Source organism: Bubalus kerabau, chromosome 19 (genome assembly GCF_029407905.1).
Source record: "Bubalus kerabau isolate K-KA32 ecotype Philippines breed swamp buffalo chromosome 19, PCC_UOA_SB_1v2, whole genome shotgun sequence".
NCBI lineage: Eukaryota > Metazoa > Chordata > Mammalia > Artiodactyla > Bovidae > Bubalus > Bubalus kerabau.
The window spans coordinates 57,643,816-57,666,553 of record NC_073642.1 but is presented as its reverse complement, the minus strand read 5'-3'; positions in this window follow the sequence as shown (position 1 = coordinate 57,666,553).

Below are 22,738 nucleotides of genomic sequence, written 5' to 3'. Positions count from 1 at the left end.
GCCAGCGATGCTCCCCTGCTTCCCGGCGAGCCGAGCCGGGCCGGCCCAGTGCGCTCAAGTCGGGAGGCAGACTGGACGCGCGGGACCTGCGACCCTCGCCGCGAGCCGCCTAGACGTCGGCCCTCCGGGGGTGAGCTCTCCCCGGGAACTTTGTCTCCGGCTACCGGCGCCTGCGTCTGCGAGGCCGTGGCGCCTCCCGCCTGCAGCTCTCGCCTCCCTTCTCCTCCCCTCCTGCCCCTCCTCCCCAGCACGTGTACTCCTCCCCTAGGGCGCACTCGCCGGTGCGCTCCTCCCTTCCCCGGCGAGGCTCAACTACTGACCCACACAATCTCCCTCCTTCTCCCTTTTTCTCCCCCCGCCCCGACGGAGCCGAAACTAGCCCTTCTCTAACCCTGCGGGGCTGCTGCAGAAAGGAACAGGTTATGGCACCGCAGGGACTCTGGAAACTAGGGTTTCCGTAGAGCGGTCGCTCTAGTCCGGGCTCTGCACGACCCCTGAGGCGACCCGAGGCCCCTACACCCCCGCGGGGCGGGAGATGCAGAAGATTAATTGCTCTAGCTGAGATAACAAACGTTTGCACCAAACCAACAAGCGCCCGCGCCCGCGGGGACCAGCTCCTGCAGGGCTCTCGGGGAGGGCGGGGGAGCCGGCGGCGGGGGCGCAACGCTGACCTGCAAAACGCAGGAGACCCGTTGGAGAGAAACCCGAGAGTTCTGCCGCCCCGCCGCGGAGAGTTGAGCTTTTGATGTTCTGGAGCCGTACAGCTTCACGGGGCTTTCTGGGTTTGGTTTTGTTTTTCCTTCTTCTCTCTGATCGGCCCTCTAGTGTAAACCGCTTTAAAAATGGGGCAGGAGGCAGAATTTCAGAAGAGCAGCCGCTGAGTTGTAATCCAGGTGCAAGCAGGTGGTGGGGACCTTGAGCGAGAGGGCCTCAACCCCTGGGAATGACTTCTTCCCCTGGCCATAGAGCACCTAGTTAGAGCGTGCTAGGGGTTAAGTCCATGTAAAATCCTTTTTGGAACAAGGCCAGGTCTGTTTAATTAAATAAATACACACCCACCGAGTTGCGGGATCAGCGCCAAGTGCCAGTCAGAGAACAAAACAACCAAAATATGTGTACTATCCAGTTCCTGCTTTCAAGGAACCCCAAATCAAAGGGGAGCCAGACCCTTAGATAAATGCTGGTTTAACAGAGTCAGTTGCAAAAGTCACTGTTTTTGCAGAATGTGTGTTATTTTATTATTACTCAAAATGTGGTCCACAGCAGCATAAGCATTGCCTGGGAGCTTGCAAGAAATTCAGGCTCTAGGGTTCCAGCCCAGACCTACTGAGAATGTGAATTTTTAACCAGACCCCCTAAGAGGTTTGTGTGTACATTCAAGTGTCGGAAGCGCGACCCTTTCAAATCTGTCCCCCTGATTTTAGTGGGACACCATCTGCACAGTTCCTCTCAGACTAAGCATTGCTTGTTTTGGCCTGGCACAGTGACACAAGTGAGATACCTGGAAGGCCAGGGGAGGGAGAAGTTTCACTAATTATTTTCCGTAGTCCCTTTTCAGTACCCACGGATACTGAAGGCATGAACACAAGACTAATTGCAGTGGAAACCCCTAGAGTAAATGAGATGGAAACAGCCAGGTAGGCCTTGTATAGAACAGCTCAGGGCTCTGTTTTGTCTGTAGAGCAGCCTTACCATTGAGGACCTCCCTCTATATGCGTGACCTCTACCAAGCATCCCTGCTGGGGACCAAAAAAAACCACTTTTCATATGTTTGAAGAATTTCCTTAATGACCAGGCTATACAAAGATTGCTATTTAGCAATAGCAAATAAAAAACCATAAAACAGTGTTAAATGTGGCATTTGGAAAGCTAGCAAAGAGCTGGTGACATCCTATTTTTGCCAAGTGAAAAAGAGTTAAAGTGATAATATGCTTTCATCCCACCCACAAGACAGCATTCAGATCACATTGGTTAAGGCAACTCTAATGAACAAAATGGCATATTATACATACACCTCAGGATTTATTGCAGCACATTTATAATACAATAGCCAAGACATGGAAGCCACCTAAATGCCCATTGACAAATGAGTGTGTAAAGAAGATGTGGTATATTTGCACAATGGAGTATTACTTAGCCATTAAAAAGAATGAAATAATGTCATTTGCAGCAACATGGATGGGCCTACAGATTACTAAGTGAAATACACCAAAGACAAATATTATATATCACTTATTGTAGAATCTAAAAAATAATACAAGTGAGCTTACTCATTTGTATTAGAAAATAGAATTAGACCTGAAGACATAGAAAATAAAATTATGGTTACTAAAGGAAAAAGTGTTGGGGGGTGGGGCGTGGGGAGGGCAAATTAGGAGTTTGGGATAAACATATACACACTACTGTGTGTAAGATAGATAACCAGTAAGGACCTATTGCATAGCACAGGAAGATATACTCAATATATTGTAATAACCCATAAGGGAAAAGAATCTGAAAACACACACATATATACATATAATTGAATCATTTTGCTGTACAGCTGAAACTAATACCACATTGTAAATCAACTATGTTTCAATTAAAAAAAAACTTATTGAAGCTTTAAAAATGGAATCTTATTACTAGAATACCCAGGTGGTTCAGTGATAAAGAGTCCACCTGCCAATGCAGGAGTCTTGGGTTCAATCCCTGGGTTGGGAAGATCCCCTAAAGCAGAAAATGGCAACTCACTCCAGTATTCTTGCCTGGAAAATCCCATGGACAGAGGAGGCTGGCGGGCTATAGTCCACAGAGTCGCAAAGAGTTGGACATGACTTAGACACTGAGCATGCAATATTCTCTTAAAACTGTTGTGCATGGAGCTCATGTAGGGCTGGCGAAAATAGACATTTCTGAATAGAAAACAGGCCAAAGGAGTCTCATCAGGTGTCTGTCTTTAAACATTTAACCTGCTCTTTAATAGAACGTTTCTTTGACATCTTTCACCTGCTCTCAGTTAATAGAACCCTTGGAATAATTTCATATGCACAAATGGATTCCTTTTATTTGACAGTTTAAAAAGCAATTCGTTTGAAACTGTACTTTTTGCTTCATTTAAATACTGCCCATTACCAAATAGCCTTTGCTGCAGTTCCAATGACTCACCCTGCAGAAGAGAGAATTGGGTCTTATGTTCTTTTCAATTCAAAGCATCCAGGAGCATTCTCTAAGCAGGGCCATGGAGACAAATGGAAAGTGCATTTCTGGGTTTGTCTTCGTTAGCCTAATTCTGGCTTCAGTGACGGTGCATTCCGAGTATTCCCTCTGCAAGAGTGTTTTCTGTCATGTGACACAGCAGGAGACCGTCCACGTGACCAGTTTTCACCATTTTGATAGGAAGGCTCAGTTGGTGGAGATACGTAAAATATTTTTTTTTCTTAAAAATTCATTCCTATGATATGAAGAGCCCCACCATTTAATTCTTCTTCATTTTTGCAAGTTTACCAGAATGACTTTCTCTGTGAATTGTAACTCCTCCTGCTCTGTCTTCCAGATGGCAGTATCAGTTGGCAACTCCTAGGACAGCAGTTTTCATGCTTCAGAATCCAACTGCTGAGCCCCACCCCAGGGTTTCAGCTTCAGTAAGTCATGTATGGATGTGAGAGTTGGACTATAAAGAAAGCTGAACGCCAAAGAATTGATGCTTTTGAACTGTGGTGTTGGAGAAGACTCTTGAGAGTCCCTTGGACTGCAAGGAGATCCAACCAGTCCATCCTAAAGGAAATCTATCCTGAATATTCACTGGAAGGACTGATCCTGAAGCTGAAACTCCATACTTTGGCCACCTGATGTGAAGAACTGACTCATTGGAAAAGACCCTGATGCTGGGAAAGATTGAAGGCAGGAGGAGAAGGGGGCGACAGAGGATGAGATGGTTGGATGGCATTACTGACTCGATGGACATGAGTTTGAGCAAGTTCCGGGAGTTGATGATGGACAGGGAAGCCTGGTGTGCTGCAGTCCATGGGGTCGAAGAGTCAGACATAACTGAGCCACTGAACTGAACTGAAGTCTGGGGCGGGGCTTGAGAATTTGTATTTCTAACAAGTTCCCAGGTGAAGCTGATGCAGCTAGTCCAGAAACCATATTTTGAGAGCCACTGGGCTAGGTTATGCCCTGATAACCATAACATATGGTAAAACAACAAAAGTTTGCTTCAGGGTAGCAGAATATTTGACCCCAAAACATGCCACTTTGGCATAAGGATTATTTTGAGCTGAAGCTAAATAAGAAGAAGCAAATACAAAAAAAGCTTCCTCTACTTGCCTTTCCCCTATTTGCCTAAATGTAGGAAATAAATTTGTAGAGATGTGCCCCCTCCTTACTTTAGATTCTTATCAACCCAGGGACAGCACCAGAGGAATCTAGCTACAAACTTTGCTAAAATTCACCCTTATCCACCATTGATCTCCCCTTATATTTTTGTTGCTGTTGTTATTGTTTAGTCACTAAGTCGTGTCCAGCTCTTTGTAAGCCCATGGACTATATCTGCCAGGCTCCTCTGTCCATGGGATTTCCCAGGCAAGAATACTGGAGTGGGTTGCCATTTCCTACTCCAGGAGATTGTCCCAACCCAGGGATCAAATCTGCATCTCCTGCACTGGCAGGCAGATTCTTTACCACTGAACCACCAGGGAAGCCCTTACATTTGCCTTCCCACAAATTTGCCACCCCTAGAAACAAAGTCTTTTTCCTTTGTCTTCTCACTTCTCTGAAAATGTACCTCTTATAACTTTTTATTTTAAATTGGAGTACAGCTGATTAACAATGTCATGAGAGTTTCAAGTGGACGGCAAAGGGTCTCAGCCATACATATACATGTATCCATTCTCCCCCAAACTCTCCTCCCCTCCAGGTTGCCGCATAACACTGGGCAGAGTTCCCTGAGCTACACAGTAGGACCTTGTTAGTTATCCATGTAAAACACAGCAGTGTGTACATCCCTGACTATCCCTTACCCCTATTCTTTCCCCCTGGCAATATAAATCTGTTTCTGTTTCATAAATATGCTCATCTGTATCATTTCCTTTTAGATTCCACATTTAAAGGATGTCATATTTTTCCTTCTCTGACTTACTTCACTCAGCATGACATTCTCTAGGTCCAACCATGTTGCTGCAGATAGCATTCTTTCATTCTTTTTAATGGCTGAGTAATATTCTATTGTGTATATGAAGTTACTTTATATTCCATTGTGTATATGAAATGTACATTAAAATGTTATGTAAGCCCAAGTTCTTACCACCCCTTTGAATTACTCATTAGCGGGTAATCCCATGTGTATGCATGATGCACATGTTAATAAGCTCGTTTTTTTCCCTCTTGTTAGTTTGTCTTTTGTTGGTCTAATTTACAAGGGCCCATGAACCTAAGACAGGTGGATGGAAAATAGTTTTTACTCCCCTACGTTTCTTATCTATAAAGAGGTGTGTGTGTTGAGGGCAGTTACTTGGGTACTTGGGAGCAGCCACAATCTCAAAGACCGCTGCTTATCATGCCAGAGGGTAGAAAGCCCTCTAGAGGATCTTCAGCTGGCAGTCGAGGACTCTGGGCTCTGCACACCACTACTCATCACTCATTGGCTAAAGCTAGTCACATGGCCCCAGCATCATGGGAGGGGCCAGAAGTGCCCTTCCTCCCCTGCCAGGCTGAGCTCTGCACTCTGCAGTGGGCAACCCCCATGACAGCCATACCAGTGCAAACCTCAATCCGCTCCCTTGCTTTCTGGAACCTTTCTTGCCTGCCCCTTCCCCCTCCCTGATAGAGTTGGTCCAGCTTGTTCCAAAGCCCCTGGCGTGCATCGCCAATATAGCACTTCCATCACGTGGTTTCGTGAAATGGATGAGAGTATCTGTCTCCTCCTGGCCAGTGAGGACTTCAAGGACCTGCTGTCTTATCCACAGCTCTGAACACAGTGCCCAGCACATTAGGTGCTTAATAAATGAAGTATTTATGGAATGAATAAATGAACATGGCTTGGTTACAATGTGAAAAAGATAAAGAATAGTTGCCTCTGTTAGGTGGAGCCCGTTCTCACCATCACTTCAGTGCCACCCCAAGTTCCCATTCATCTTCACTGTCAAGGCCACCAGTGACCTGTAGATGCATCTCAACACAATTGGACACTCTGAATATACCCTTCTTACAATAGTCACATCCTTAACTTAAGATCTTAACAGTGTGTGCTTTTAGTTTTTCTCTTCATTCTCCAACCAGCTCTTCCTTTGGTCCTCTGTGCCTCTGTCCTAGGCTCTCTTTTCTTCTCTTTTTATACCCCTCTTCCCAGAAAAGCTCATCAATTCTCCGGCTGAAGTTATTCACTCTCTGCTACTGACTCATGTGTCTATATCTGGAGTCTTTTCAGGAATTCTCAGCCCTGTGTCAGGAATCTGGGGCTCATTCTTGTCTTCTTGCCTCTTCCCCACTTCCCTCCGGTCTGTTGTCACTTAGGCCTCAGGTTTGTCCCCTTCTTGTCATCCCCATATCAGCTCTGGCTCCATCCCTCACCTGCACCCCCGAGCAGCCTTCTTACCCAGTCTTTACATCACATTCCTTCCTCCATCCAGCAGCTATTCTTGTTGTTGTTCAGTCGCTAAATCATGTCTGACTATGACCCCATGGACTAGCATGCCAGGCTCCTCTGTCCTTTCGTATCTCCCAGAGTTTGCTCAAATTCATGTCTGTTGAGTCAGTGATGCTATCTAACCATCTCATCCTCTACCACCCCCTTCTCCTTTTGCCTTCAATCTTTCCCAGCATCAGGATCTTTTCCAGTGAGTTGACTCTTCCTATCATGTGGCCAAAGTATTGGAGCTTCAACTTTAACATTAGTCCTTCCAATGAACATTCAGGGTTGGTTTCCTTTAGGAATGACTGGTTTGATCTCCTTCCAGTCCAAGAGACTCTTAAGAGTCTTCTCTAGCACCACAGTTCAAAAACATCAATTCTTTAGTGTTCAGCCTTCTTTGTGGTCCAACTCTCATATCCACACATGACTACTGGAAATGACTACCCAGCAGCTAGGGTAAAGGAAAAATCCAGTTATGTCCTTTCCTCCCACAGAATCCTCAGAGATACCCTGCTGCTTTCAAGCTAGACCTCAAGCTCTTGAACTGAACAAATAAGATACTGCTTGATCTAATCAGTACTTTCAATATTGGCTGCATTCAATTCACCTGGGTTGTTTTTAACCACCTGGGGGTGGGAGCTGGGCATTGGTATTTCATACAAGCTGCAGACAAGACTGTTTTACCCAGCCTGCTCCAGAACCTCCTGGTGCCTCCAGTTCAATCTTTCATTATTCCCTTACTTTCACTCCAGGCTCCAGCTGTTCAAACCTCTTTCAGGCTCTTTCTTGCTCTTCAAAGGTGACCCTTGTTTCATTTTCCATGGCCATGCCTTGCCACCTCCAAAGCTTACGTTTCCTGGTGGTATGAACTGAATGTTTGTGTCCCTACAAAATTCACATGTTGAAACCTATTGTCAAATTTGATGGTGTTAGGAGGTGGGACCTTTAGGAGGTGATTAGGTCTTGAAGGTAGGGCCTTCGTGGATGGGATTAGTGCCCTTATAATAGCACCCCTGGAGAAGGAAATGGCAACACACTCCAGTATTCTTGCCTGGAGAATTCCATGGACAGAGGAGCCTGGCAGAATACAGTCCATGGGGTTGCAAAGAGTCAGACATGACTGAGCAACTAACACACACACACACACACACACAATAGCACCCCAGAGGACTCCTCTTGTAGTGACATAGCAAGAAGATACCCATCGATGAATCAGAAGTGGATCTCATCAGTCCCTGAATCTGCTGGCACCATGATGTTGGACTTCCCTGCCTTCAGAACTCTGAGAAATGACTCTCTGTTGTTTACACTTGCTATGTGTACTTCTGTTAAAGCAGCCTGGACTAAGGCACCTGGCTAACTCTTTCTGTTGCTTCCAATCTTAAAGGATATATCATTTCCTCTGAGGAGCCTCCCAGGACCACTGAAGGCTGAGTTAAGAGCATCCTCTTCTATGTTTTTCTGGCGCCTTGTGTTTCTGTCAAAGAATTCATCATGCTGTGTTGTGATCAGCCATTTCCTTGTGTATAGTTTCCAGCAGACTCTAAGCTCTGTGAGGACAAGAACCACACCTCCCCTGCACACTCACCGGACTTGGTAGATGCTCAGCAAATACAGATGGAAGGAAGAGACAATGTTGCACATTCAGCAAATATGACTTGACCTGTTTCTCCCATTGGCAACTGCCATATGTGGGGTTTTCACCATTTTGTGTCCTTTGACTCCCATAATACCCCTGGGGAACAGGCACATCCAGAATTAGCATCCCCATTTTATGGATGCTTCAGGAAGCTAAGGATCCTCACAATTAAGTGTCCTACTTAAGGTTGCAGAAGGAGTTAGAGGTACAGCTAGGATTTGAAGCCAGTCTTCTGCCCATTCCCAGATGGCTCAGTGGTAAAGAATCTGCCTGCCAATGCAGGAGACATGGGTTTGATCCCTGAGTTGGAAGGTTCCCCTGGAGCAGGAAATGGCAACCCACTCCAGTTTCTTGCCTGGAAAATCCTATGGTAAAAGGTGCCTGGTGGGCTACAGTCCATAGGGTCGCAAAGAGTTAGACACCACTGAGGGACTAAGTACACACATATTCTGCTCATTAGCCATACCCGTCACCTACCACACCAAGCCACAGCTCCTCCTTCTGATAGATCTCATGAGTGTGCTAACTAGTTCACTGGGTAGAGATAGAAGGCTGTACATGATGTCCTTGTTTACTTCCTGGGTCAGCTCCTGGTTACTGACTATGACAGGAAATCTCAGTCAAGGCCAACTAGCAGAGGAAAGATGTTTAAACAGGTCCATCTAGTCAAAGCTGGATGAGGTGATTGGATGGCATCACCGACTTGATGGACATGAGTTTGAGCAAGCTCCGAGAGTTGGTGATGGACAGGGAAGCCTGGCGTGCTGCAGTCCATGGGGTCACAAACAGTTGGACACGACTGAACAACTGAATTGAACTGAAGAATGTCTTAGAGTGGGTTCACTAGTGGCTCAGCGGTAAAGAATCTGCCTACAATGCAGGAGCTGCAGGAGTTGTGGGTCAGGAAGATCCCTATGAGAAAAAAAATGGCAACCCATTCCAATATTCTTGCCTAGGAAATCCCACAGACAGAGAAGCCTGGCAGGCTATAGCCCATGGGGTCACAGACGAGTCGGACATGACTTGGTGACTAAACAACAAGAGTGTCTTTGAGAACAAGTCGTTTCTTTTATGCGAGAGTCCCCACAGGGCCATCCAGGTTTGTAAGGTGGCTCTGCTCCTCCTCGTCTCTCAGGCTCCTGCCATGCTGTGGCGCTCCACCCTCCAGGGCGTTCTCAACATCTTCGTGGTCAGAGCTGGCTCACCAGCATGCCTGGGTTGCAATCCACGGGACGGAGGAGGAGAGCACAAAACAGAAACACTTGGTGTCAGAAGTCCTGGCCCAGTCTGTGTCACTTCTTACAGTCTATTGGCGAAAAGCTTAGTCACGTGATCAGCCTGCCCAAGGAAGGCTGAAAACACCTCCCTGAGCAGCCTGTGCCCAGGAGGATCCTGTGCTTGTGGAAGTAGAGGAGGAAGGATTTAGGTGGGCAACTGTCAGCCTCCACACAGATGTCAAATTGTGACTTAAGGAGACTAAGTGACTTGGCCAAAATCCCCAGGGTAACCAGCCACAGTCCAAGTCTCCATTCCAAGGTGCAGACTCCTGAGTGCCCTCTGCCCACTGCCTCTCTGACCACCTGGCGCTTGTCAGTCTGAGAGTAGAAATGAGGCAGGTAGGGCTGACCCCAAGGGACAGTTGGAAGGGCTCTTTGGCAAGGGACGCGGCTCAAAGGTGCCTCCAATTTAGACCCTTGCTAATTTTCTGCTTTTGGATTGACCTCTCCAAGCTCAGTATGTAACATGACATTGCACAAAAGCTGGGTTTTCCTTTATAATTGATGTACTGCTCAGCCAAAGGCTAGAGCAACTTGGGTTCTTGTTTTTCTCTGGAAGTGCTTTATTTTGTTTTCACTTTTCTTTCTTTCTAATGGCTCAGACCTCAAAAGCCCTGACTTCTCTGCATCTCCGGAAGGGCCTGAATACACGGGGAGAAATGTCAGTCACGCCAGGAGGAGAATGACAAGGGTGGGGAGAGAGGGACAGAGGAAGTGTTGGAGGAGATTTTCATCAAAGGGAGAGGGACTCAGCCACAAGGGGAATTAATAAGTGCCTCTGGACCACGGGAACACACGTGGCTCCAACTCAGGTACACGGTCAGCAAACCACTCTCCACCAGAAACCAATTTCACATGGTGAGCATCCTTTTAGCCCTGGCTTCATCAGGGAGGGTGTTACAGTTTGAGTTCTAACGAGGAAAAGTTTCACTTTGCCCACTTTGGAGGCTTCTCCCCAACCCTCCTGCTAATTCCCACTCAAGGGACCACCATGGGGAAGACAGGGGAGGACCAAGACCTGATGACTGAGATGGAGTACTTTTAACATGGGCTGCTGCTGGGGAACCTGAGTAGCTCTTTGTGGCATCTGGGCAGAAATACAGCCCCATTGTCCAGAAAGTGAGGGCAGCCAGCCCGGGTGGCCAGACTCGGGCAGTTGTCTGTGGGGAGCTTGCCAGAGAGAAGTCCAGGGCTTGCTGGACATACAAGCTCTTGTCCCCAGCCAGAGAACTGGGTGTCCTTTGGCTCAGTCACCCAGATAACATCAGAAACTTGGAGACAAGACATTGAACAACCACAAGCAGGTCTGGCCCCTTGGAAAAGATGTCTGAGTTGCTGTGAATGTCCACACTAGCCTGGTGCCCAGCCACAGATCTCACTGGCTTAGGCTGAACTGGATGTCGAGGCAGGCAGCACTTCTCCAAGTGGTGAGATGGAGTTCCCAGTCCCTTCCCTCTCGTGGCCACACCATCTTCAGCACTGGGCTTCTAGGGGTGCCAAGCTCACCTGCACTGAAGCAACGGAGTGGGAGAAACATGGAAAATTCAACCTCCAGGGAAGATTTTTATGAGTCAGACTTGGACATGGCGATTTCACTTCCACCCACACTGGGACGTTAGAGCTCAGCCATGTGCCAGGGCTGCAAGGGAGGCTGGAAATGCAGTCCAGCTGAGCAGCTGGGGAGCCGCGGATATAGCAAGGGGGTCTGTGCCCTGCACACGGAGTCATCTCTCCAGGGCCTTAACAAGAACAATCATAACAGTATAGCCCATTTATCAATCCTTGCTCGGGGGCCAAGCAGTGTTCAAAGCACTTTATATCTCTTAATCCTCCCAACTAGGCTGTAATCATCAGTTTACCCAACTGGTAAATGACAAAGCTGGGATTCAAAGCCAGGCAGTCTGGATCCAGGATCTCTGCTCTTCATTGTCCTGCCCCAAGAAGGTGGCTTCCTGTCCAAGCCCTCCTTTGACAGGTGGGGAAACTGAGATCCAGAAAAGCCAGAGTGAGATGGAAGTTCAGAGTTCACCCGCCTGTGTTGCACGGAGGGGAATCCCTTTCAGGGCCCATGAGCAGTTTCTTGTCTAACACTCAGAAATGAATTGTCCAAGGAGACACACGTGCTAACAAAAGCAAGAGACTTTATTGGGATCAGGTGCCCGGATGGAGAGCAGAACTGCTCTGAACACGTGGCTCCCAGGCTCACCTTTCACGGCTTTTATGTTGACAGTGCCTGAGTGCTCACTTGCTTCAGTGGTGTCCGACTCTTTTCTTACCCTATGGGCTGTAGCCCACCAGACTTCTCTGTCCATGGGATTCTCCAGGCAATACTACTAGAATGGTTACCATTCCCTTCTCCAGGGGATCTTCCTGACCCAGGGATCGAACCCATGTTTCTTTACATGGCCTGCATTTCAGGTGAGTTCTTTACCTCTAGCGCCACCTGGGAAGCCTTATGATGATACGATTAGTTTCCGGATTGTCTTTGGACACTCATTCTGACTCAGCCTCCTTCCTGATGGCACACGCATCGCTCAGCCAAGATGGATTCCAGCAAGGAGGATTCTGGGAGGTTTGTATGACATTATGGACTGGTGTCTCCTTTTGACCTGTCCCCAAATTCTTCCGGTTGATGGTGGCTTGTTAGTTCCATATTCCTTATCAGGACCTCTCGTCATAAAATAACTCATGCAAATGGTCACTGCGGTGCCTGGCCAGGGTGGGTGGTTTCAGTGTTTCCCCTCATACCTGCACATCTAAGCCATTGGTAAATACCTGTTACGAGAATGGATGGATGATTCTGCTTTGGTAGATGATTTAAAGTCTTTTTAAAACATCAAGCAAGGTTTTTAGGCCAGACACCAACTTTCACATGGTCCACCATCCTTAAGCTGAAACAAGAAGCTAAATAGAAGGCTGGGATCAACCCAGACTCAACCCACTGGAAAATGAATTAGCAAACTGCAACTCTTTGAGGGAATTGAAGGCTCAGAGGAGATTCATCACTGGGTTGCATAATAAAGAGCCCCCCAAAGAAACACTAATACTTTCATGACTGTTACGAAATGTGGATGGGTGGGTATGACTCATCATTTTAAATTAATTTAAAGGATTTTGGATGAATGCTGTCAATTAGCTTTGGGGTCTGAACTTCCTATCTTCCCCCGTTTGACCCAGGCTCTGAACATCAATTCTTACCTGCAGGGTGGAGATATTTCTGAAGATATAAAGAAAGAGCTTTTGTGAGAGCAGATACAGTAAGTGACGCTCTTCCCTTGGACTGCTGCTAACCCCGTGCTTCCTGGGGTCATGTGTGTAAACAGTCATGAGGCCGTTCAAGCAGAGAGAATTCTAATCCCCCGAGCTGCTGATAAATAATAATGCATAAACTTATGATTAGTATTCTGTTGCAAAGGCCAGTGATCAAAGGATGGTCAGAGAGGTAAACTTGAGAACTCTGCTGAATTAACACTTCAAAGTCTTGTGGATATAGTCTTCTGATTTTGGTTCCACCAGAATCTTCTTTGAACCACCTCTGCGAATGCCCCAGTGCCTCCAGACACATTGGTCTGTGTGGACTCTGCTTGTGGAACCAGGGCAGTTTCCTGCCACCCTTTCTCAGCTTTTCAGCAACCTCACCGGTTTTCATGTATGGAGTCCAAGGTGGAGGCCCCAGTGTCTTTGAGGAAGAGAAAGTATCTGGCCTTGAGGAGACACATACTTTCTGGACATTTGTGCCCTTGAGCAAGAATTTAATAAATGGAGCCCTGGCGACTTGTAAGAGATGGAGACTTTCTGGGGCAGTGGTAATTTTCTCCCTGCCTTGGAGCATTAATATTCAGTAGCTGAGTTCCATCGATAAAGAATCACGTGGTGACTTTTAGAGGCACTCACAGGGGGAAGAGGGAAGAAACTGGGAATGCTGCACCCTGCCCTGTATGGTCACTGCTGGACCCTCTTGTTTTCCCCATCTTCTGTCCACTTTGCAGTCACTTCTGTTTCCTGTTCCTCACTGCCCTGATTCCAATCAAGATAACAAGGTCTCGGGACTTCCCTGGTGATCCAGTGGTTAAGAATCCCGCCTTCCAATGCAGGAAACTCGGGTTTGATACCTGGTCAAAGAACTGAGACCCCACGTGCTGCGGGACAGCTAAGCCCGCATGCCACAACTACAGAGCCCACGGGCCACGACTAGAAAGAAACCCATGCACTTCAGCAAAGATTCTGCGTGCCGCAACTAAGACCCAACACAGCCAAAAACGAATAAATAAATACTTTTTAAAGGTTTCAAAGTCTCATTCAGATTCCGACAAAATAGGAACACAAGGCTTCACCATCTTTGGGGTATAAATGCCTTTGAAAATTTGACAAATGCTCTACTCTGGTCCCCCTGGAAAAGTGTACAAAGTAGACACACCTGCTTTGGAATACAGTTTCTGCTGGAGAGACAGAAACTTCCCTCCCAAACCCTTCCCTACCAAAACCATCTTCCAAGGACTTTCAAGAGCCTCTGGTTTAAGGTGAATCCTCACCCCACCCCTAAGACTTCACAAGGACTATTTCTATTTTAGAAACAAACTGAAAAACCAAACAGCCTGAGATGCTCAAAGACGTGAAGATCAATGACTGTGTAGGCTCTCCAAGGAATGAAAAGGAATTCTAACACTGACCCTGAAAGAGTTTAGAAGGTTTGTGTTTAAATAAATTTTGGAAATGCGCTATTGTCACTAAGCTGTATCTGACTCTTTTGTGACCCCATGGACTGCAGCCTGCTAGGCTCCTCTGTCCATGGGATTCTCCGGGCAAGAATACTGGAGTGAGTTGTCATGCCCTCCTTCAGGGGATTCCCAACCCAGGGATAGAAACTGCATCTCTTGCGTCTCCTGCGTTGGCAGATGGATTTTTTACCACTGAGCCACCAAGGAAGCCTAAATTTTGGAAATACCTTATGCTATAATCTTTTGGAAACCTGCAAAGTGTATTAAAGACTCTGAGAACATCCACAGCAATGGAGCATTTTTATTTTGCTGAATTCTACATTTCCCAAACTAATTTGGCCCCACTTTCCTTTCTGCTCTTATCTCCAGTTAATAATCCCACAGAACTGCTGTTTTGAGGAATCCTGCTATATAATCCCTGTACTTTACAGATGGGGAAACTGGAGCCCAGAAAAGGGACAAGACTTTCCCAAGGTCACAGTGAGTCATAGGTGAAGCCAGAAGGTTGTGTCCTGGCTTGCAGTTCCTTCCATTCAGCAAACTGCCCCAGCAAAGAGGTCTTCTCTGGCAGGGGATGCTGTAATCAGCCTTGTCTTTCCTCTGAGAGGAGGCAGGAGGACGAACAGAAAGCAGAAACAATATCCAAGGCATTCTCAGTGCCCCAGGTCTAATGCTCAGATGCAATCCCCAGAGCATCACAGCCTAGAACCTTGATGTGAATCTTAACTTCATTCCATGGTAATGCCCTAAGGATGTTGCCTCCTCATTAAGAGGGCCCCAGGCAAGATCAGCCTAGCACAGGTTACTGAATGGGGACCTGAAGCCCAGGCCTGACTCTCAGGGACATTTATAGATCTGGGACTTGCCCTGGTCTCACTGAGAAACCTGATATGCCATCCCTAGGAGTACGGACAACTGGTAAACCCCCCTTGGCCATGCACTCCTTTGTCATCAGCATTCTGATGGCTGAAGAGGCAGAATCAGGGCCCCTGGGATGCAGATGACAAGGCAGAAACTGTGCATCAACTATATTAGGGATGAGCTTCCCCTTCTGTTTGCTTGTTTAAAATCTAGAAATGATGGACTCCATCCTCCACTGCTCCAAAGTCTGTTTGGCAGCTAAATGGGGGAATCCCCCTCCTCACCCACTCCCTGCAGTGCTCACCCTTTGGAATGGCAACCTCCTCCCATTGGACACCACTGGAGGCATTTTTCTGGACCCATTATCTGAGTCTGTCTTCAACTCCCTAAGGCTAGGGGTGCACTTTGGTTCTCTGCTAAAGATACAGCACTCATGTGATCATTTGCTCAGAAATCAAAGGATGCTAAGGGTTGCTAAGACTTAGAAAGTAAAAGATCCGAGATTTTTCTATTTTAAAAAACCCAACAATCATCCTTGCAATGCTTATAACTATGTGGAAAATGTGTGCATTACTATACGTGGGTAGAGACTAGAAAGAAAAATATCTCCTTTGATGAAGAGAAAAAAACAATGCCTTTACTGGGGTCCTAAGCCATTCCCCACCTAGCAAGCTGAGTCCCTATTTTTTCAGTGGGGGAAATTCCTACAGTAGAGCTGCCTGATCCTGGAGCCCACTGAGGCCCTCCTAGCACCCAGTGGTGTTCTTCTGGGCCAGGGGGAAAAAGGACATGTGGCTTTCCTCCAGGCTCCCTTGCCTGGATGGATCAGTGCCTTTCCCTGAAGCACAGGTGGGGTGCCAGTCTGGGTTGCCTCGGGGAGCATTTCTGCAGCCAGCAAGCCCAGAGGAGGCAGTTCTCAAGACAAGAGACACAAATGGTGTGGCCCCCAGCTGCTGAGGAAGCCCCATGTCAGGTGGCTCTGGACAACCAGCATTGCCCCTGTACCAGACCCCTGGAGGAAAGGGGCACCCTCACCAGTCTCCTGCCTCTCTAAAGTTTCTCTGCTCTGCCACACTCCTGCCCACTTCTGCCTATCAGCTGTGCTTCCCCCAGGGCCCCACACCCACCAGCACTTGGCTTGGTCTCCCATTTTTGGCTCCACTCTCCTCCTTTGGGGTTGTTCTTCTATCTCAGCTTCCCCCCGTCCATTCCTTGGAGCCTCCATGGACTCGCTTTGCCTTATGCTTCTTGTAATGTCCATGCTTAGCTCCTCTCTGATATTCTCCACCTGGCTCTGCCCCTCTGTTGACTGTTTCCTGGTCTGAGCCAACCCTTGACGCCCCTTGAATGGGCATCTTTTGGGTCATATGCTTATGGGAACACCAACCTTGGCCAGCGTCTGGCTCCCAGAAGATGCTCTATTGAGTTACTTTCTTCCTGCCTTATCTTCCTATTTCTTGGATCTCCAGGCTTCTGGAACATACAAGTGACCCACACTGATGCCATTCTTTTTGCAGTACTGGATCTAGCACTGGTCATGCTGGATGGCAAACCATCACCATCTCACATGCCATTTCCAATCAACTGGCAATGACTTCCCAGAGTGATAATGCCAGAATTGAGAAGCACAAATCTAGGCTCAACGGGAAAGAATTCCAGGATGGACCAACAATATCTATCATGAGCACAGAGGTGCTGGGGGACCGCATGCGAGGTGAGCATGTGCAGTTCCCTGGACTCGCCCTAGTTCTGGTCTTCACTCCATCACAACCCGTGTGACAATAGGAAAGTCACTTCCCTTCTCTCTCTCTCTTTCAAGCCTCTGTCTCTAAATGACAGAGGAGTCCCTGCCAGTTCAGTGAGTCACCCTGAGTCCCGCATATACTAAGAAAGGACAGAGTATTGCTGAGTGACTTTTGGGCTTCTTATCCATCAAGAATTTGGCTCGGGTATCCTTTGTCGTGTGTTCTCACAGCGCACTGCTTCTGAGCGGCTTCCCAGGATTGGAGTCTCGCCTTTATTTCTAACGGCAGGCCTGCTGGCTGTGGCTCCAAACCCCTAAATTGGGAAATGTTCAACTGCAGATTGTTTACATTGTGTATTCAGAGTATGAAGTGGTGTTTGAGAAGTGTTGCCATGGAGACAGGGAAGTGAGGAGGCAGCTAACTATGAAGAGAAATAATCCAATATTAACACGCCCAAGCTACGCTCTTGGGCTGCTGTAAATGAAATAGCACGTTATTGGGCAGGCAGCCACTGTACATGTGCCTGGTCTTGGACTTAGAAATTGGAAGAAACTACCTCTTGGGTCTAGTTTATTAAAGAAACCATAGCAGATTCTGAGGTTCCCTGACTTTGGGGCAGAAGTCCCTCCCAACTCCAGGAGGTAATGCCTAGAGGCTCAGGCATCTCAAACTTTGTCGATGGCTCTCAAACTTTGTCGTGTGGTGACCCGATTGGATAAAAGATGCCCCGTGGACCACTAGCCCCCACCTGTCCCAATTTTCAGTAGAAAAGGAACTGTGTGGTAACATGCAATGCCACCATCCAAGTAAATTTGTGGGTACCGAAGTGCATGTTCACATCTGTCTTTGCAACAGGAGTGTGGATAGTTTGCATGCGAATTTAACGTTATTGATGTTGTTCAGTCACTAAGTTGTGTCTGACTCTTTGCGACCCCATGGACTGCAGCCCGCCAGGCTCTTCTGTCCATGGGCATTTCCAGGCAAGAATATGGCAGTAGGTTGCCATTTCCTTCTCTAGGGGATCTTCCTGAAACAGGGATCAAACCCATGTCTCCTGCATTACCAGGCGAATTCGTTACCACTGAGCCACCAGGGAAGCCCGAATATAATGTTAGCATCTAGTTATTGGAAAATGATAGATTCCCCAAACGGCTGATGCAAATGGACATCACTGCACATGGCAGGGTTAACCAGACAGCTCGCCACCAATGCCGCTGGTGAAGCTGGAAACATAGACAGCACAGGCAGCACCAGTGGGACTCTGGCAGCGTGTATTCCTTCCCAAAGTGCAGGATTCCCAGCCATTTCTGATGCCAAGAGCTGGGTGACAGCCAGGCTTCTCAGTAGAATACTGAATTAAGAGTCTTCAGTCAGCTCTAGCAATAGGCTCATCTTACCTTATAAACAACAAATATTAGAAACCCTTGACACTCATTCATTAACCTTGGTCTTAGGTGAAATGACAGCCTTTGGGGTGGAGTGCTGAGGAAAAGGTTTGCATGTTTGTATCAGGAGCCCACCCCACCCCCACCCTCCCGTGGCTGCAGGTCACCCTGAGAACTGGAAGGGGGCAAAGCCAAGTAGATGTGTTTGCCTTGGCTCTGCAGCTCCAGCTCCAGCTCCCTAGGTCGCTCGGTGTAGCCTGGGGCCCAAGAACCTTGTCCCCCAACCTGGACTGTGGGCCAGCTGCACCAGGGTCATCACCTATGGAATTCTGAAAAAATACTGCCCTGGACCACAGCCCTGGAGATCAGGGATGGGGACCAGGGATCCACGTGTTCGAAAATGGGCCCAGAGGGTGTGACAGACAGCCAGGTGAGGACGCCCTGGGCTCTGTGAACCTCAGGTCACCTTGGGACCCCACCTGGGATCTTGGTCTGGCTGGGAGAGGTTCAGCACCTTGGTTTCTCTGTCTCCAAGCTGAGCATGGCACGCCTGACTCCCAGGGGAGGTGAAAGCGACAGAACAAAGGAAAAAACCAGAACGCCCTCAGCTCAGCTTGGCCCCTGGAGGGTAGGGTCCCTGGCAATGTCTGTGTGGAGGCAGCATGTCCCACGGAGAACCCAAGGGCAGGTTCACAGGGGGCTTTTTTTTTTTTTTTTTTTTTGGTTATGGGTTATAACCTACATCCTGAAAGAGGGCATGGCAACCCACTCCAGTATTCTTGCCTGAAGAATCCTCATGGACAGAGGAGCCTGGAGGGCTACAGTCCATGGGGTCACGTAGTCGGACACGATTCAGCAACTAAGCATAGCACATAATCTACATAAGTTTACATATATTCTTTTATATGTATCAATTCTTCATATCTTTAAAAAAAAATACCTATTGGGGAAGAAGAGAGAACATGATTTGCAGTCAAAAAGATCAATGTTCCAATCCCAGTTCTGCCATTAGCTGTGCCCACTAGCTATGCTATGTCCCCACTCTAAGCAGCAGTTCAAGGACTTTAAAATGGAAATAATAATCCTTACCTCACAGGCTTTTGTGAGGTCCAGAAAACAAATTTACCTTAAAACCCTTTTGAGGCGAATCCAGCTATCAGGACATGAATAAAACAGATGAGTGGATCAAAGTGGGAGGAAGCACAGAAGAGAGTGGGTACAGTGCCTGAGGGCAGAGGGGGCGCTCACAGGGATGCTCCTGCTGGTCCTGATAGGTCCCCCAGCAGGTCAGCACGGGGAACCTGCAGCCAGACAAACAGCAGGCACCCCAGGCGGACAGCATCATGGCTGACAGAGAAGGGTCTGCTGGATGGCAGGAGAACTGCGTCTCCCTGTCCCAGGTCAGGGGTGGGGCCGGCACCCCACATCCAAGGTGACATCTCCTAAGATCTCTTCAGATGAGCAGAGCCCAGTTTCAGAGAACTGAAAGGAACAGAATCTTGAGTCATTGGTACATCCTGATTTGTGGGCTCAGAGCTGCAAACTGTATCACCACACAGCAGAGGCCAGAGCATGGCTCACCCTTCTGCATGCCGACTTGACCAGAGACGCCCAGACTTTGGTCCTGGGCCCTCCACCCTGTATGGTTCAGGAATCCCTCAGAGGTGCCTCTGTGTACCCAGGTTCACTGAGGTCTAGTCTCTAATATCTTCACTGTGTCCTTAAACTCAGGCAACCCCTCGAGGCAGAAATTCTTAAGGTGTCATTTGCAGACTGCCCCCTAATTATTAGCAGCAGTATCTCCTGTTAGAAATAGCTTGTTAGAAAGAACTAAACAGACATTTCTCCAAAGAAGATACACAGATGGCTAACAAACAAATAAAAAGATGTTCAGCATCACTCATTATCAGAGAAATGCAAATCAAAACTACAGTGAGGTACCATCTTACACTGGTCAGAATGGCTGCCATCAAAAAGTCTACAAACAATAAATGCTGGAGAGGATGTGGATAAAAGGGAACCCTCTTACACTGTTGGTGGGAATGCAAACTAGTACAGCCACTATGGAGAACGGTGTGGAGATTCCTTAAAAAACTGGAAATAGAACTGCTGTATGACCCAGCAATCCCACTATTGGGCATACACACTGAGGAAACCAGAATCGAAAGAGACACATGTACCCCAATGTTCACTGAAGCGCTGTTTACAATAGCTAGGACATGGAAGCAACTTAGATGGCCATTGGCAGACGAATGGATAACTGTAGTGCATATACACAATGGAATATTACTCAGCTATAAAAAAGAACACATTTGAGTCAGTTCTAATGAGGTGGATGAAACTGGAGCCTATTATACAGAGTGAAGTAAGCCAGAAAGAGAAATACCAATACAGTATATTAATGCATATAAATGGAATTTAGAAAGATGGTAACAACCACTCTATATGCAAGACAGCAAAAGAGACTCAGATGTAAAGAACAGACTTTTGGACTATGTAGGAGAAGGCAAGGGTGGGACAATATGAGAGAATAGTATTGAAACATACGTAAAATAGATGACCAGTGCAAGTTTGATGCATGAAGAAGGGCAGTCAAAGCCGGTGGGGTGGAAGGGAGGTGGGAGGTGGGAGGGGGGCTCAGAATGGGGAACACCTGTGCACCTGTGGCTGATTCACGTTGAGGTATGGCAAAAACCACCACAATATTGTTAAGTAATTAGCCTCCAATTAAAATTAATTAATTTTCTTAAAAAAAGAAATCACTTGTCAGAATTGATTATTAGGCCCCACCCCAGAAACACTGGGGGTGGGCCCAGCAATCTGTGTTTTAACAAGCCTTCTGGGTGATTCTGATGAGCTCGGGTTTGAGAACCACTGCCACAGGTTTTATCCTCTTGGGGATGGCTGAAGTTGGGTCCCTGCCACATCCTGTATCCCAGCTGGTGGAGGGAGGGGGAGAGAGGGAAGGTCCTAGAGAAGCTCTGCCAATTTTTCTCAGACCTAGACCAGCAAGTGGCTCACAGTCCACTGGAGAAAATGTTACATGGCCACACCCACCTGTAAGGAGGGCTGGGAAATGTAGTCTCAACTGGGGGGCCGCCTCTCCAGCTCTGATCCTGTTATTCTCTAACTAATGGCAGGAGAGGACAGACTGTGGACTATGAGCCATTTCTGCTGTACATGTCCTCGGTCACCCTGGCCATCACAAGATGGGGATGGAAGCAGCCCTTGGGACCTTGCAGGGGAGGGCAGAGAAGGTGGGTGTATGGCTGACCCAAGGGCCTCTTTTCTTAGACTTTCTGCCTGTCCTCTCTAGCAGCTCCAACACCCACAAGGTCCCCACCATCCTGTCCCCAGGGTAACCTCTCTGCTGCTGCATTCTGTGCTTCCCTCCTATCAAATTTCACCTTTCCTGTGTCTCACTTGCTGTTCCAGGATCTTTTGGTAAATCTTACCTTTCCTCTGTCTCATTATTCTATGATTTGTTTATCAAATCTTACCTTCCCTACATATCATTACTCTAGGTGAAGGGTAGATTTTCTGCAGACTCTGGTGGCATTAATACAGGCTCAGGGTCCTAATCCAAGAAGGGGATAGTAAGGGTTCTACTCTGTTTCTCAGGCCACAGGTAGACTATCATGTCAATTTCAGATAGGTTCCATCTTTAAAGGAATATTGACAATTTAACACATTCAAGAATGGTTGACAATGATAGTGAGGGTTTCTTAAAACTTTGGCGAGTTTTTTGGCTTAAAGAAGACCTGGGAATGGAAGGCATAAGAATCCTCAAAGACAGAAAAGATTTTCATAGGGAAGGACTCAACCTACTCCATGTAGCCAAAGAGGGTCATCAAATAAAGGCAGACAGACGTGGGCTCCGTAATATAAAGGAGAACAGAATGATGAGGAGGCTTGAGAAACAGTGGAACCGAGCCCTTGTCTTGTACGGAAGTAAATTCACTGCTTGAAGCATCCAAGTGGAAGTGAAGCGACTGCCTGCCTAGGAGGCTAAGAGGCATCTGAGAAGAGATGCCTGGGACTAGATGAGCTCTGAGTCCATCCCAACCATAAGAGTCCTTGGTCCTATTGTGTATTTGCTGGTGACCCTGAGTAAGTCACTGAACCTGTATGAGTCTCGTTTCTTCATCTATAAAAGTGGGAGTCTCTGCCTCACGTACCTCAATCGGGGTATTGCGAGGGTTAAATGGCAAACCAACAGGAGCCCCTTGTAACTGTGAAAACTAATCAGAGCACAGCTGATGACCATGGGGACAGTGATGTGGATGGTGGTGACAAAAAGTGTATCTCCTACTTCCGATATTTAGAGAGAAGCTTTAGGGACCCAGTGCCTCCAATAATGTAAAAGACTGGCTTGCCATTGGACACCTCAGGCATGAAAGGAGATAGTCAGAGAGGTGGAAGATGGCATTTTCATCTAAACAGGACATCATGAAATATCTCAGGTCACCCATGTCCTCTGCATCTGTTTGTGACCAAATCTGG